This window comes from Zeugodacus cucurbitae, chromosome 5 (genome assembly GCF_028554725.1).
Source record: "Zeugodacus cucurbitae isolate PBARC_wt_2022May chromosome 5, idZeuCucr1.2, whole genome shotgun sequence".
Lineage (NCBI taxonomy): Eukaryota > Metazoa > Arthropoda > Insecta > Diptera > Tephritidae > Zeugodacus > Zeugodacus cucurbitae.
The window spans coordinates 3,680,920-3,695,681 of NC_071670.1; the positions used below are offsets into that span (position 1 = coordinate 3,680,920).

At 29.4% G+C, this 14,762-nt stretch overlaps 1 protein-coding gene across 3 annotated transcripts in view; it reads left to right on the forward strand.

Annotated features, from left to right (window-relative positions):
- Positions 1-1,028: 1,028 nt before the first annotated feature.
- The window catches only part of LOC105208641 (uncharacterized calcium-binding protein B0563.7), a 32,089-nt gene continuing 18,355 nt past the window's right edge, over positions 1,029-14,762 (forward strand). Inside the window, exons 1-2 of one of the 3 annotated variants that reach the window (XM_054231640.1) lie at positions 1,029-1,298; positions 1,779-2,018. The gene's annotated coding sequence lies outside the window, so the exon portion shown is untranslated. Of the gene's footprint in view, positions 2,019-14,762 lie in introns of all 3 variants that reach the window. The other 2 variants (XM_054231639.1, XM_029038048.2) reach the window with 2 other exon arrangements.

The window sequence follows — 14,762 nt, forward strand, 5'->3', positions numbered from 1 at the left end:
TTTTTATTTGCACTTTCTTTGTATATTGTATTATATTATTATTATTTTTTCACCACATTTTTCTTTACATTTTATATTTATATTTATTATTATTTTTTTTTATTGTTTTTAAGATTTCTATTTATATTTTACTTTATTTTAAAAATGTAATTTATGTAATTTTCTTTTCATTTTTGTTATTTATATTTTATAGATTTTTTATTTTTTAAATTTTATTAATTTTATTTTATATTCGTTTTGTGTTTGTTATTTATATTTTATATTAATTTTATTTTCTATTCGTCTTTATTTTCATTTTTATTATTTTATAATATTCACTTAATTTCATTTATTTTTTTAACCATTTTTTTCTTTACATTTTATATTTATATTTATATTTATTATTATTATTATTTTATTTTTTTTTATACTTAAATTTATATTTTACTTTAATTTCATATGTAATTGATTTAATTTTCTTTTCATTTTTGTTATTTATATTTAAATTTTATATATTTTATTTTCATTTTATTTTTGTTTTTTATATGTTACATTACATTTTTTTATTCGTCTTGATTTTCATTTTAATTATTTTATTATAATCACTTAAATTAATTAATTTATTACTTTTACCACATTTTTCTTTACATTAATATTTATTACTTTATTATTTTTTAGATTTCTATTTATACTTAATTTTATTTTTGAATGTAATTTATTTTTAAATATTTTTTTTTTTGTAAAGTTTATTATTAAAATTTTATTATTTTTTTTAATTTTACTTTAGTTTTGTTTTTTCATTTTTATATTTTATATTTTTGGATTTTTCTTTAAATTATATATATTTATTTTCATTTTATTATTTATATTTATATTTATTATTTTTCATTTTTATTATTTATATTTTATTTTTTCAGTTTTTTTATTTAATTTTTTAAATTTTATTTAATTTACCTTTTAAACTTCATTATATTCCCTAAATTTCTTTTATTTATTCACAAATTATGATTTCATTGATATATTAATCGATAACACAATCGAAACTGTAATCAACTCACAACAAAGCACTATGGCAACACCGTTCAATAGTCACCACTCACACCGCCTGACACGGCGTACAGGACGTATAAGTAACTTCTGCTCGCTTCGCAGCATCCTAACGGCCAAATATGCCACAGCGCAAAATGTTCACTTTTAGTTCTTCGTTGGCCAACAGTGCGTTCGCATGTATTATCTAACGGTACTTTCATAAACAACATCAACATCAACACCAACATCAACATAAAACAATTCTAACAAAGTGGGTTAGAAAAGTAAAAGTAAAACTAAAAATAAAACATAAAACATAAAAGGAAATCAACATAGAGCGGAACTAAAGTCACAATTGTGTCAGCAACCGCGCGCAAAAACAAAACAAACAAAAAAACACAGAGCAATATAACTGTATTTTTTTTTGAATTTCAACTGTGCGAAACCCGTCAAATGTAAACAGTACCCTGCGGGCATTTAGTCTACACTGGAGTCTGTGTATGTTTGTGTTATGTTTGTGCGTGCGTGTGTGTGTTTGTGACTTTGTATTGCACTGTGTTGCTTGAGTGTTTTGATTGAAGTTGTGCGAGTTGTTGTAATTGCACTCTGTCTTATCAAGTGAGTGGTGCTTAACGGCGCGTGTTGTTGGTTGCTCACTCGAACGTACATACAAATATACAAACATACATACATACAGATACATATATGCATATTCATATGCACATATTTCGTTTTATTTTACGATTGGCAATAACGGTAAATGCTTTTAGCGGAGTGTTAATTTTATGAACAACAACAACAACATTAACAACACCTCTGTTGCATGCTGCTGAAATAGTGGAATTTACGAAATAATAATTGCAAATAAGCATATTTCGTGCGCAATAAACACGAAATATCCAAAGGAAATGAAAACTAAAATAAAGATACTAAATAAAAAATTAAAAAAATAATGTGGGAAAACTAATTAATAAAAATTAAATTGCGTAAAAAAGTAACAATTTTGACTGGTAAGTATAATAATTCAATAAAATTTCAAACATTATATTGCATATTTTAATAATAATTTCATTTAGGAATAAATTTATTGAACTCAAATTGAAATTGAAAAAAATAAAATCCGAATTTAAATGTGACAATATGTGATAGATGCAAATTATGCTTTACACTATAAAAAAACATAAACAACGATTTTGAAAGTTGTTCATTATATTATTGTTTAATAAAATTTTTTTTAATACAAATAAAAAAAAAATTGTTTTTTGATAGAAATAATAATTTAAGTTAGCAATAAATTTAATTAAACTCAAATTTAAATTTAAAAATATTAATTCTAAATTTAAATTTAAATGTGATAAAGTGTGATGGTTACAAATTATGCTATAAAACTATAAAAATATAAAAAATAATAAAATCAACAGTGAAAATTTTTCAATAAATTATTTTTTATGAAAATTATTAATTTTTTTAATGTAAACTTTAAATGTTTTTTTTTTTTATAAAAATTAATAAAAAAAAAAAAAAATTATGTGAAAAAATTTGCATGGAAATAAATTGTTAATTCAAATTAAATATTTTTTTTTAAATAAAAATAATTATTTTTATTTTTTTTGGGAAAATATAACTTTCAGCTGCATAATTTAATATGTAAAATACCTTATTACAGCATTAATTTTTAAGAAATTTAAAACCTAACCTTAAAAAGTGAACTGTTTTTACTTTTTTTACAACGAATAACAATTTAAGATTATAATATATGAAATTCCAAATTTAAATGTGATAAAAATGAGTAGAATATTAAAATTATAAAAAAATTAAACCAAATTTTAAATTACTAAATGAATTAAATGAAAATTAATAAAAATAAAAATTTTATGTGGAAATAATGGATTCTGATTAAAATTTAATATTTTTCTTTGGTGATAGAAACAAATTTTTAATTAACATTAAATATTTCTAATTAAAATAGATGAAAATAAAAATTGAAAAAATATCTGGAAATAATTTTTTAATTAAAATGAAATACTTTTACAAAATACAATTTTTTAAATATTTTTTGGTGAAATTAAAATTTTTTTCAAACAAATAACAATTTGTAATTGAAATATTCATATGCACAAAATAATATGCATTCGAATTTTAAATAGCAAAATATGCAAATTGTTTTAAAAATTAAATTTTTCACTTGGATTTATTTGATTAAAAAGGGTTTAAATTTAATTTAATTATCGTTAAAAATTGAAATTTTTTAAATTAAAATAAATAACAAAAAAATTAAATTTGTTTTTAAACAATTAAATAATTTGTTTTTAATTTTTAATTCTTATAAATTTTAATATTAAATAAATATTTTGAATTTAAATTTAATAATTTAACGTAAAATGTATATGCATTTAATTAAATTGAAATAAAAATTCGAAAGCTCTAAGCATTGAAAATGTTACTCATACGCACTGCTGACCAATTCGCTTAACTAAATTAAATTTAATATGCAATATTAAACACATAGTCTGCATTTAAATTTAATATTTTGATAAAATTTAAATGAATATATATAATCTAACTGAAAAAAAACTAAAAAGTTACTCATACGCACTGTTGACCAATCAATGCTTAATAAAATTAAATTTAATATGTAATGTTATTATTAAAAAATATTAAAAAAAATAGTCTACATTTAAATTTAATACTTTTACTAAATTTATATGAATTTACATAATTTAATTGAAATAAAAATTCGAAAACTCTATGCATTGAAAAGTTACTCATACGCACTGTTGACCAATCAATGCTTAATAAAATTAAATTTAATATGTAATGTTATTATTAAAAAATATTAAAAAAAATAGTCTACATTTAAATTTAATACTTTTACTAAATTTATATGAATTTACATAATTTAATTGAAATAAAAATTCGAAAACTCTATGCATTGAAAAGTTACTCATACGCACTGTTGACCAATCAATGCTTAATAAAATTAAATTTAATATGTAATGTTATTATTAAAAAATATTAAAAAAATTGTCTGCATTTAAATTTAATAATTAAAAAAATAATTGTAATAAAAAAAAGAATACGAAAGTATTAAGCAGTGTGAAGTTACTCATACGCACTGTTGGTCAATTTCCTTAATTTAATTTAATTTAATTTAATATGCAATGTTTCTATTCAAAAATATTGAACAAATCATCTGCATTTATATTCAACATTTTAATCAAATTTACATACATTTAATTTAATCTAAAAAAAATTGATAGCGCTCAGGGAACTAAAAAGTTACTCATACGCACTGTTGGTTCAATTGCTTAAATAACTTCAAATATTAAGAAAACCCACAATTTTAGTTAATTTTGCGTTCAAATGGCGGATAGTATTGTATTCGCTTTCAGATCAAGATAGACGTGGCCAGTTGACGACTTGCACTTAAACCGTCAGACTTCTAATATTCATTACTTTTAGTTGGTTAGAAACAGCTTGAAGGTGTAAAGCTTAGTCAGCGTTTTCGCTATTCTCTCCACACAGCGTTGTATATGAGTCTTTTAACATAAGTTAAGGTAATAAGGTCTCTCTGAGAAATAAAAAAAATGCGGTGCATAACACGTATGGTTCGAAGAAATTTAAAAAAATTGCTTTTTCTGTGTAAACCACCAATTTCTTTTTATTATTATTTCTAATTGAAACATTTCTCATTTAAATTGAATTTCCGCATTCTCATTAAAACTGAGCAGCTTATACTCTTTAGTTTAACTTAAGCATTACCTTTGAATAAGATATTCTTGGTTTTTCCCATTTCCTTTTAAACTTTTTTCAATTTGTCACATGGCTTGCAGCTTAATCAGCCTACTCAATTAGCACAGCTGGCAACTTTTATAGCGTTTAAAGCTGCAAATTAAAATAGTAAACCTGCAGCCAGCATTGACCTAAAAACTAACTAATCTAACCAACGCACAATTATTGTATAATATACATATATATATATATATATTATATAAACAAATAGAAATATATTTATATATGTATATATGAACAAATCTATGTAGTCTATAGTCTATATGTTTATCCATTAAAATGCACTCACTTTTTGTCGCATATTGCCTCACAGCGCTTATGGCTAAATCTACTTAATCTAACACGATTTATTTTTGTAATCCCTGCCTGTAACTAAATATTTAGTAGACACGCCGCAGAGGTATTATGTCGCATATAGTTTTACACTTGAAATTAAAATTGAAATTTCAACTGTATTGACATTTTATATATGGAGTTGTTGTTGTCTGCCGTAAGCGTTGACTGAGTTTGTGAATTTAATTGACTGTGTAGATTATTTTCTGGTTGCTTATTATTATTATTTTTGTTTTTTGTTTTTTTCTAGTTGTAGATTTTTTTGTTTTTGTTATTTTTCTGGTTTCAGTTGTTTTTTTTTCGATTTAATTTTTTTTTATTTTGTTTATTTTTTTTTTCTTTTTTCAGTTCATTTTTTGTTGAGTTATGTTGAGATTTTTTCCACAAACCGTTACGTTTTTCTGCGTGTGTGTGTGTATGGTGTTAAGTTAATAATGACAAAGTTAAACGGTAAATAATTGAAGCGTGTCAATTTGATGGGGAAAAGATAAAGTTGAACCAATCAGTGGAATAATCAGTTGATAATTCGTGTAATTAATTAGTAATCAAAATGTTTCAGTGATGAATTTAGCGATAAAAGTTGTCTATTATAGAATGTAGGTGAGTGGGGTTAAATGGAAAATTAACTCTTTAACAGTGAATACGAGCGCTTAAATATTGAAAAATATCAAATATTGATAATTCGTGAATAATTAGCTTATTTATTAGTAATCTGATTGTTTTAGAAATTTATTTAGCGATAAAAGTTGTTAATTATAGCTTGTTGATTAGGTCAAAGTGAGGTTATATGGATAGTTAACTCTTTAATAGTAATAACTAGCGCTTAAATATTAAAAAAAATATATTAAAAATGCCAGCAAATGGTAATAATGATTATGAAACGTCTCAATTATTAAACAGCACTCAAACTATTTAGTCTTTAAAGAAATATTTCACTTGAGTTCGAAAGATCATCTGCTAGATGCTTTGAAGAAACCCATATACACATCGAGAATACAAAGATATATGATAGATATACGAGGTATGTTAAAAATATAACGGGAATTTTCGAATTTTGAAACAAATATTTATTGTGTTCATAAAATAACAGGAATTTTCGTTTCTTGAAATAAATATTCAGTCATTCGTCTACATTAATATCGTCGTCTTCAAAATGGTCCCCATTCGCTATTATGCACTTATGCCGGGGCTTCTTCAAATCGTCGAAACACCTTTTCTAACTCGATTTTAGCTCTTTCGGCGTTTTTATACTCTCGCAACAAAGTTGCTAAGAGAGTATTATAGTTTTGTTCACATAACGGTTGTCTAAAACTAAACGAGTTAGATATAAGGTTATATATACCAAAGTGATCAGGGTGAAGAGTGGAGTTCAAATCCGGATGTCTGTCTGTCCGTCCGTCCGTCTGTGCAAGCTGTAACTTGAGTAAAAATTAAGATATCTTGATGAAACTTGGCACACTTGTTTCTTGGCACCATATGAAGGTTGCTTTGGATGGCCAAAATCGGACCACTGCCACGCCGAAACCCAAAACACATAAAGTGCCATAACTAAGCCATAAATAAAGATATGGAAATACAATTTGGTACAAAGGATCGCACTATGAAGGGGCATATTTGGATGTAATTTTTTTGGCGTGACCCCGCCCCAAATAGGCTTTTTGTATATAACTCGCAAACCAATAAAGATATATAAACCAAATTTTCTGCAGTCGTTTATTTTAGCCATTTCCTTATACAGTCCACCTCCCATACAAAGGTTAGGTTGAAAATTACTAAAAGTGCGATAACTCACTAACGAAAAACGTCAGAAACACCAAATTTGGCAGAAGGAAGCTGTACTCAGATTTTTTTACAAAATGGAACAAGGGCGTGGCGTCGCCCACTTATGGGTCAACAACCATATCTCAGGAACTACTCGATCGATTTCAATGAAATTCGGTATATAACACTTTCTTGACACCCTGATGACACGGGTGGAATATGGGCGAAATCGGTTCACAACTACGTCTACTTTCTATATAACTCAATTTTGAATTCTTTTGATTCGTTCACTTTATAATACATATATACATTAGGAACAAATGAAGATAGCGGAATAAAACTTTACACAAATACTGTAATTGAGCTGTGACATTACTTGTGGAAAAATTGTCAAAATCGGACCATGACTTTTCAAGGCCCCTGATATCGAACATGAAGAACTCAGTGCCTAAGGGTAATTTTTCACCGAAAATATAGGTAAATCCCTCAGATATTTTTATGTAATTCATTCCTTCTGAATTTTTTTTCTTATAACAGTTTCTCTCTGTACCTGAAATGGTAAAAATCGGGTCATAACTTCCCCCAGATCCCATATACCTGATTATAAGTAATATTAAATTAAGGGAGCGTATAGTCTTCGATACATTGTATCTTGGTGGTGAAAACGAGTGAAATCGGTTTAGGAATTATCTCAGTCCCCATATACTATTTATGGTGATTTTCGTTATTCTATTGAACTTTATGCCGAATATATGGGTCGAATTGTGTTGTCTTTATAAAATTACATCAATAAATTGCGAGAGTATAAAATGTTCGGTTACACCCGAACTTAGCCCTTCCTTACTTATTCTAAATATAGTTATTTTATTTAAAGTACCATTACTAATTTTTCCCCTTATCTTCCATTAAATTACTATATTAATTTAATATATTTGAATTAAAAAACAATTGTTTTACAAATGAAAATTTAAACAACTTTAAAATTTTAATCCCATCGCAATGCAGCAGCCAATTTTTTCCAACAGCTCATACATAAAATTAAACAAAGTGGTAATCAATCGCAGCAACATAACCTCAATCTCGGTAACCGCAACAGGTTTACGTTGTTGTTGCTGGTTTTCCACATTTTTTTACATGCATACATACATACATATAAACAAGTATCAGTCTCAGGTCCGGCCGGTCGGCTATAAGTGTGTGCTTTTCGGTCCGGTGCTAATTAAAAGTCAAACATAAACCAACAACAGTAACAAATAGAACACAACAACAACAAATAAGGCGCTAGCAAAGGATATAGTAAATATAATAACAAAACGGTAAGCACAATAAGCTCAAGGAAGCGGGTGATGTTGAGCACAACCACAGCCACAGTTGTTGTTGTTGGCCCGTGTTGTTGTGCGTACGAGTTCAGCACATTTCAGTTGAGTTCAGTTGAAGTCAAGTACTCGTAGTAGAGCTGCGTTAAGTTGGCATAAAATTAAGCGGGCTTAGGTTAGTTGCGTGGGTTGGCGTTTTATGTGGTGCTTAGTTTGTTGGCTTTATGATTATGGCAAGCCATAAATGTATTGTGGCGTTGTAGAGAGTTGGCGTTTGTGCTTTGCCTTATGTGCAGCAGCCAGTAAAGCTTTGTTAGAGTTAGTTGGAAAAAAATGTTACTGCAAGTAAAACAACAGAAAAAAAGTGATGATAAAGCGTAAAATGGTGGAAAATTGTTGCAAAGAAAATTCTTGAGTTGAAAAAATATTTTAAAATAAACTTTTGTAAGCTTACGTGGCAAACGGTAAACACTTCAAAGCAGCATACCTGAGCGGTTATTAAAAAAGAAATTAATAAACTTGGCGGCAGTAGTGAGAGTAGTGCGGAAAAAATTGCTACAGTTATTTAGGGTGAGAAAGTCTTTTTTAAGTGGGGGAGTTCATGTAAAATTTTCAAAAAATCAATTGTTTTATAAATTGAAAATACAGTAAGTTGAGCGTGTACTGATGGGAGAGAAAAAATTTAGAAAATTTATGAAGTTAACACTAATGTAATGGAATGAATTTAACGCGATTATCTCGAAACTTTATTTTTAAAAACTGCTCTTGTCATAACTCAAAAAGTTATTAACCGATTTCTCAGAAATTTGGTGAGGTCTTTATCTACATTACTATGGATATTTCGCGTTTATAAAAATTAAATTAAAAAATAAAAATAAATTTTTTTAGTAAAGAATGTAAAAAAAAATGATCCTAAATTTTGACCTTTTTAAGTCGAATTTTATATATTTTTACTATTTTATAGGTTTATAGTCTCGGTTAATATGTCCTAAAAGAAATATTTATTTATTTTTGTTTCCGTCCGTGCAGTGATTGATAAGTGATAAAAAGCGAAGTTTGGGACCTTGCGTCGAAGGCAGCAGACAAATTATTATGCTGTGCTGCCATTTTGAAAAGAAAAAAGAAAAAAATATTTGTGTATTTTAGAAAAATTCAATAGAATTGTGTTAAAGATTAAAAATAATAACAAAATTATATAACAAATTTAAAAAAAATATTAAAAAAATTATTTAAAAATAATTTATTACAAACATTTTATTAACATTAAAATTAGAGTTCTAAATAATAAGAATAAAAAAATTATATAAAAAAAATATATAAAATAAATTATTTAAAAAAAATTATAAAAAAAAAATTATAAAAAAAAATATAAAAAGAAGTATAAAAAAATTATTAAAAAAAAATTTTATGAAAATTAAAATTAAAGTTTTAAATAATGAGATAAAAAAAGTATATAAAAATATATATTCTAAATAATAAGAATAAAAAATTATATAAAAAAATATATAAAAAAAAAATTATTTAAAAAAAAATTATAAAAAACTTATAAAAAAATATTTAATGAAAATTTAAATTAAAGTTTTAAATAATGAGAATACAAAAATTATATAAAAATATTTTTAATAAAATATTAAAAAAAAAAGTATTTAAAAAAAATTATAAAAAAAATTAAAAAAACAAAACTTAATTATTTTGTTACCTTTAAAAATATTAAAAAAAAAATTAAGTAATTTTATCACCTTTAAAAAAATTTATCGATTTTTGAGCTTTTACATGGACTTCCCCCAGCTGACCAAAGCCAGAGAACTATAGGATTACGAATTGAGTCGGCTACTCTTAGCCCTTAAAAGCCTGATAACTCCGATTCACAAATTTTGATATGTAGTATAATTGTCGGTTACAAACAACATTTGTTCTACGACTTTTCTTAAAAATTATTATTTTAGATTTTACAGGGTATTTCATTGGGAGGTCCTTTGAGGAACCACTAGGCGCTCATTAGAGAAATACATTTTAAATATATATTTTTACAAAAATCCACATTTTATTGATATGTGGCCATCCTGCTCGATCTCCTAAAACCACTTCATTGGTCATTATTACTTACTCAAGTCATAATGTAAATGACTACAAAGCTCTCACAAAAGTGGCGACTGCACTAAAAGTTAACGGGTATATCAAAGCGAAAGGTCACGTAATGTAATATTTAAAAATGCATGTTTATACATGAAAATTTTACAAAAATAGCGGTTGGTTCCTGGAGGAACCGGCAGGCGTTTAAGGGTTAGGTACTAGGTAAAGTTTCCGATGGGTTTTTGATCTTTTTGAGCAACTTCTACAGGGTTTCCTAACGCAAATATAGAAACACAAAGAAACTGAAATCAAACCGGAGAGTAGAGCTTCCCTTCAAGGCTTCAAACCCGCTCCTTTAATTCAAATCTCTATTTATTATAATTTTGTCCTCTTTCATGTGCACGAAATAAGTGAAAGCAAATGACACAGTGTATAAATTCTAAAGGTTTTATAGTTTTAGCGTCGCGCGGTGCAGAGAAATGCATAGTTAAGCTGTGTTCCGTGGGCGTGTGTAAAGCAAAATTTTAAGCGGCTTTACAAATACACAAATCACATAAGCTTTAATTGGCTATTTATGCAAATGAAACAGATTATTAATGGGGTGGAAAATACTATTGCATATGCTATAACTCTCATTATTAGGCAATTAAAAGTGTGAGTGTAATATGGGACTGTTTAAATAATATTAAATTTCATATGTTATACGTGCAAAAATAATAAATTTTCAGTACGATTAAATTTTCTAAATTACTTCAATGCTATTTATTCAATGCAAACAGTATCAGCATAATTGACAATTTAACATTTACAATATGTGCCACATATATTCTACATATTGCCAGATAATTGAGTGGCAGGCCGCTATTAGTAACCGTTAGGTAGTTGTCGAGTATTCGACATACTTACATTTGAAGAAGAGGCCAGCCGCAATTAATTTCATACAGATATACAAAATATAGATATGATGTATGTATGTATGGACTCTACATATGCTATTGTTTAGTCAGTGTTAGTATTGAGTATTCATTACTTAGTAAATGTGGGTATAATGAGGTCTCAATTTTGTAGCAATAATTTATGTATAATTATTTGAGAGAATTATTGCATCTAGCTTTGTATAAATACATTTGAGGTGTGTTCAAAAACGGTTGTTTGTAAATCCTAAAACTAAACGAAACTTAATCTTAATGAAACTTGGAACACGTGTTCCTTGGCACCATAAGAAAGTTAAGTTCGAAGATGGGCGGAATCGGATCCACAAAATGGCGATAACCAAAAACACATAAAGAGCTATAACTAAGCTATAAATAAAGTTATGAAAATAAAATTTGGAACATAGGATCGCATTAGGGAGGGGCACATTTCAATGTAATTTTTTTGGAAAGGTGGGCGTGACGCGCCCCCAAATAGGTTTTTTGTATATATCTTGCAAACCAATAAAGGTATATAAACCAAACTTTCTGCAGTCGTTTCTTTTAGCCGTTTCCTTATACAGTCCAAAAATGACTAAAATAAAAAATAAAAAATCGGATAATAACCACGCCCACCTCCCATACAAAGGTTAGGTTGAAAATGACTAAAAGTGCGTTAACTCACTAACGAGAAACGTCAGAAACACCAAATTGAGATTTTTTTACAAAATGGAAAATGGGCGTGGCGTCGCCCACTTATGGGTGAAAAACCATATCTCAAGAACTACTCGACAGATTTCAATGAAATTCGGTATATAATATTTTCCTGACACCCTGATGACACTGGTGGAATATGGACGAAATCGGTTCACAACTACGTCTACTTCCCATATAACTCAATTTTGAATCCTTCTGATTCGTTCACTTTATAATTTATACATAAGGAACCGATAAAGATAGCGAAATAAAACTTTACACAAATACTGTATTTGATCTGTGACATCACTTGGGGAAAAATTGTTAAAATCGAGCCATGACTTTTCAAGGCCCCTGATATCAAACATGAAGAACTCAGTGCCTAAGGGTAATTTTTCACCGAAAATATAGGATAGAAAATATCTAAATAAATTGCGAGAGTATAAAATGTTTGGTTGCACCCGAACTTAGCCTTTCCTTAGTTGTTTCAATTATGTTTACAATAATGTTGCCTCTTTAAAATGGTACCCATTTTATTATATTCGCTTTTATCAGCGCTTATTCCAATCTTCGAAACACTTCTCAAACTCAATTTTTGGAATGACCTTTGGCTCATTCAACGATTTCTTGTATGCTTGTAAAACGACAACCCTTGAAGATTCTCTTTATTTTTGAAAATAGGAAAAAGTCACACGGAATATACATGGCGTATATGGAGGCTGAAGCAGCGGGGGCCGATAGATTACCGGCAGAACTATTCAAATACGACGGCGAAGAACTGATAAGGTGCATGCATCAGCTTCTTTGCAGAATATGGTCGGAAGAAAGCATGCCTGACGATTGGAATCTCAGTGTGCTCTGCCCAATCCATAAAAAGGGAGATCCCACAATCTGCGCCAATTACCGTGGGATCAGCCTCCTAAATATCGCATACAAGGTTCTATCGAGCGTATTGTGTGAAAGACTAAAGCCCACCGTCAACAAACTGATTGGACCTTATCAGTGTGGCTTTAGACCTGGAAAATCGACAACTGACCAGATATTCACCATGCGCCAAATCTTGGAAAAGACCCGAGAAAAGAGGATCGACACACACCACCTTTTTGTCGATTTTAAAGCTGCTTTCGACAGCACGAAAAGGAGTTGCCTTTACGCCGCGATGTCTGAATTTGGTATCCCCGCAAAACTAATACGGCTGTGTAAATTGACGTTGAGCAACACCAAAAGCTCCGTCATGATTGGGAAGGACCTCTCCGAGCCGTTCGATACCAAACGAGGTTTCAGACAAGGTGACTCACTATCGTGCGACTTCTTTAACCTGATGCTGGAAAAAATTATAAGAGCTGCAGAGCTAAACCGAGAAGGTACAATCTTCTACAAGAGTGTACAGCTCCTGGCGTACGCCGATGATATTGATATCATCGGAAGCAACAACCGCGCCGTTTGTTCTGCTTTTTCCCGCATGGATAAGGAGGCGAAGCGAATGGGTCTGGAGGTGAATGAGGACAAGACGAAATATCTCCTGTCATCAAACAAACAGTCGGCGCATTCGCGTCTTGGCTCCCACGTCACTGTTGACAGTCATAACTTCGAGGTCGTAGATAATTTCGTATACCTGGGAACCAGCATCAACAACACGAACAATGTCAGCCTCGAAATCCAGCGCAGAATAACTCTTGCCAACAGGTGCTACTTTGGACTGAGTAGGCAATTGAACAGTAAAGTCCTCTCTCGACGAACCAAAATCAAGCTCTACAAGTCGCTTATGATTCCCGTCCTGCTTTACGGTGCAGAAGCTTGGACGATGTCAACATCAGATGAGACGACACTAGGAGTTTTCGAGAGGAAAATTTTGCGCAAGATTTATGGTCCTCAGAACATTGGCAACGGCGAATACCGCAGACGATGGAACGATGAGCTGTACGAGTTATACGACGACATTGACATAGTTCAGCGAATAAAAAGACAGCGGCTACGCTGGCTAGGTCATGTTGTCCGAATGGACGAAAACACTCCAGCCCTGAAAGTGTTCGATGCAGTACCCGCCGGAGGAAGCCGAGGAAGGGGAAGGCCTCCACTCCGTTGGAGGGACCAGGTGGAGAGCGACCTGGTTACACTTGGGATCTCCAACTGGCGCCGAACTGCGAAGGAGAGAGACAGGTGGCGCACTATCGTCGATTCGGCTATAACCGGCTAAACGGTTGCAACGCCAATCACATACACATACATATGGAGGCTGGGGCATTGTAACAGTAGTGTTTTTAGCCAAGAATTCACGAGCAAATAACGAAGTGTGAGCTTTTAACAAACGAAAATCGCCAAGCTCATAAAACATGTCTAACCTTAGCGGCTGTTACAGACAAAGTAAGCAATGAAAACAACTGAATTTGAGAAATTTTGGGAATGGACTCTCCAAATCAGCGAAATTTTAAATTTAAAAATTCCCGTTATTTTTTTAACACATCTAATATTTTTTTGTTGAAGTAAAACATTCGTAGATTAAAGACAATTGATCTTGCATTCGATCACAAATACTTTTCGATAACTGCATTATGTATAAAACGTTATAACTTTCCGTTAGTTGAATTCATTAAATGCTTAATCAAGCACTAAATGACTCTAAAGAACTGATTGCTCAGTCTTTAAAATTTGTATAATATGAGTTTTGGAAATTGGCTCAACTTTCGAGGAGAGCAAAATGAAAGTTGTGTTCGATTCCCCATTTTTCTACTCGCTATCTTAGAGCGCTGCTCTCTTGTCAAAAAAAATTTACATAGAATATAAAAGCAACAACAAAGCTATCGAGTAGAATTTGAAACAAGAGAGTATGCGAATATCTCATCGCAATGGTATAACCGCTTACTTCAATGCT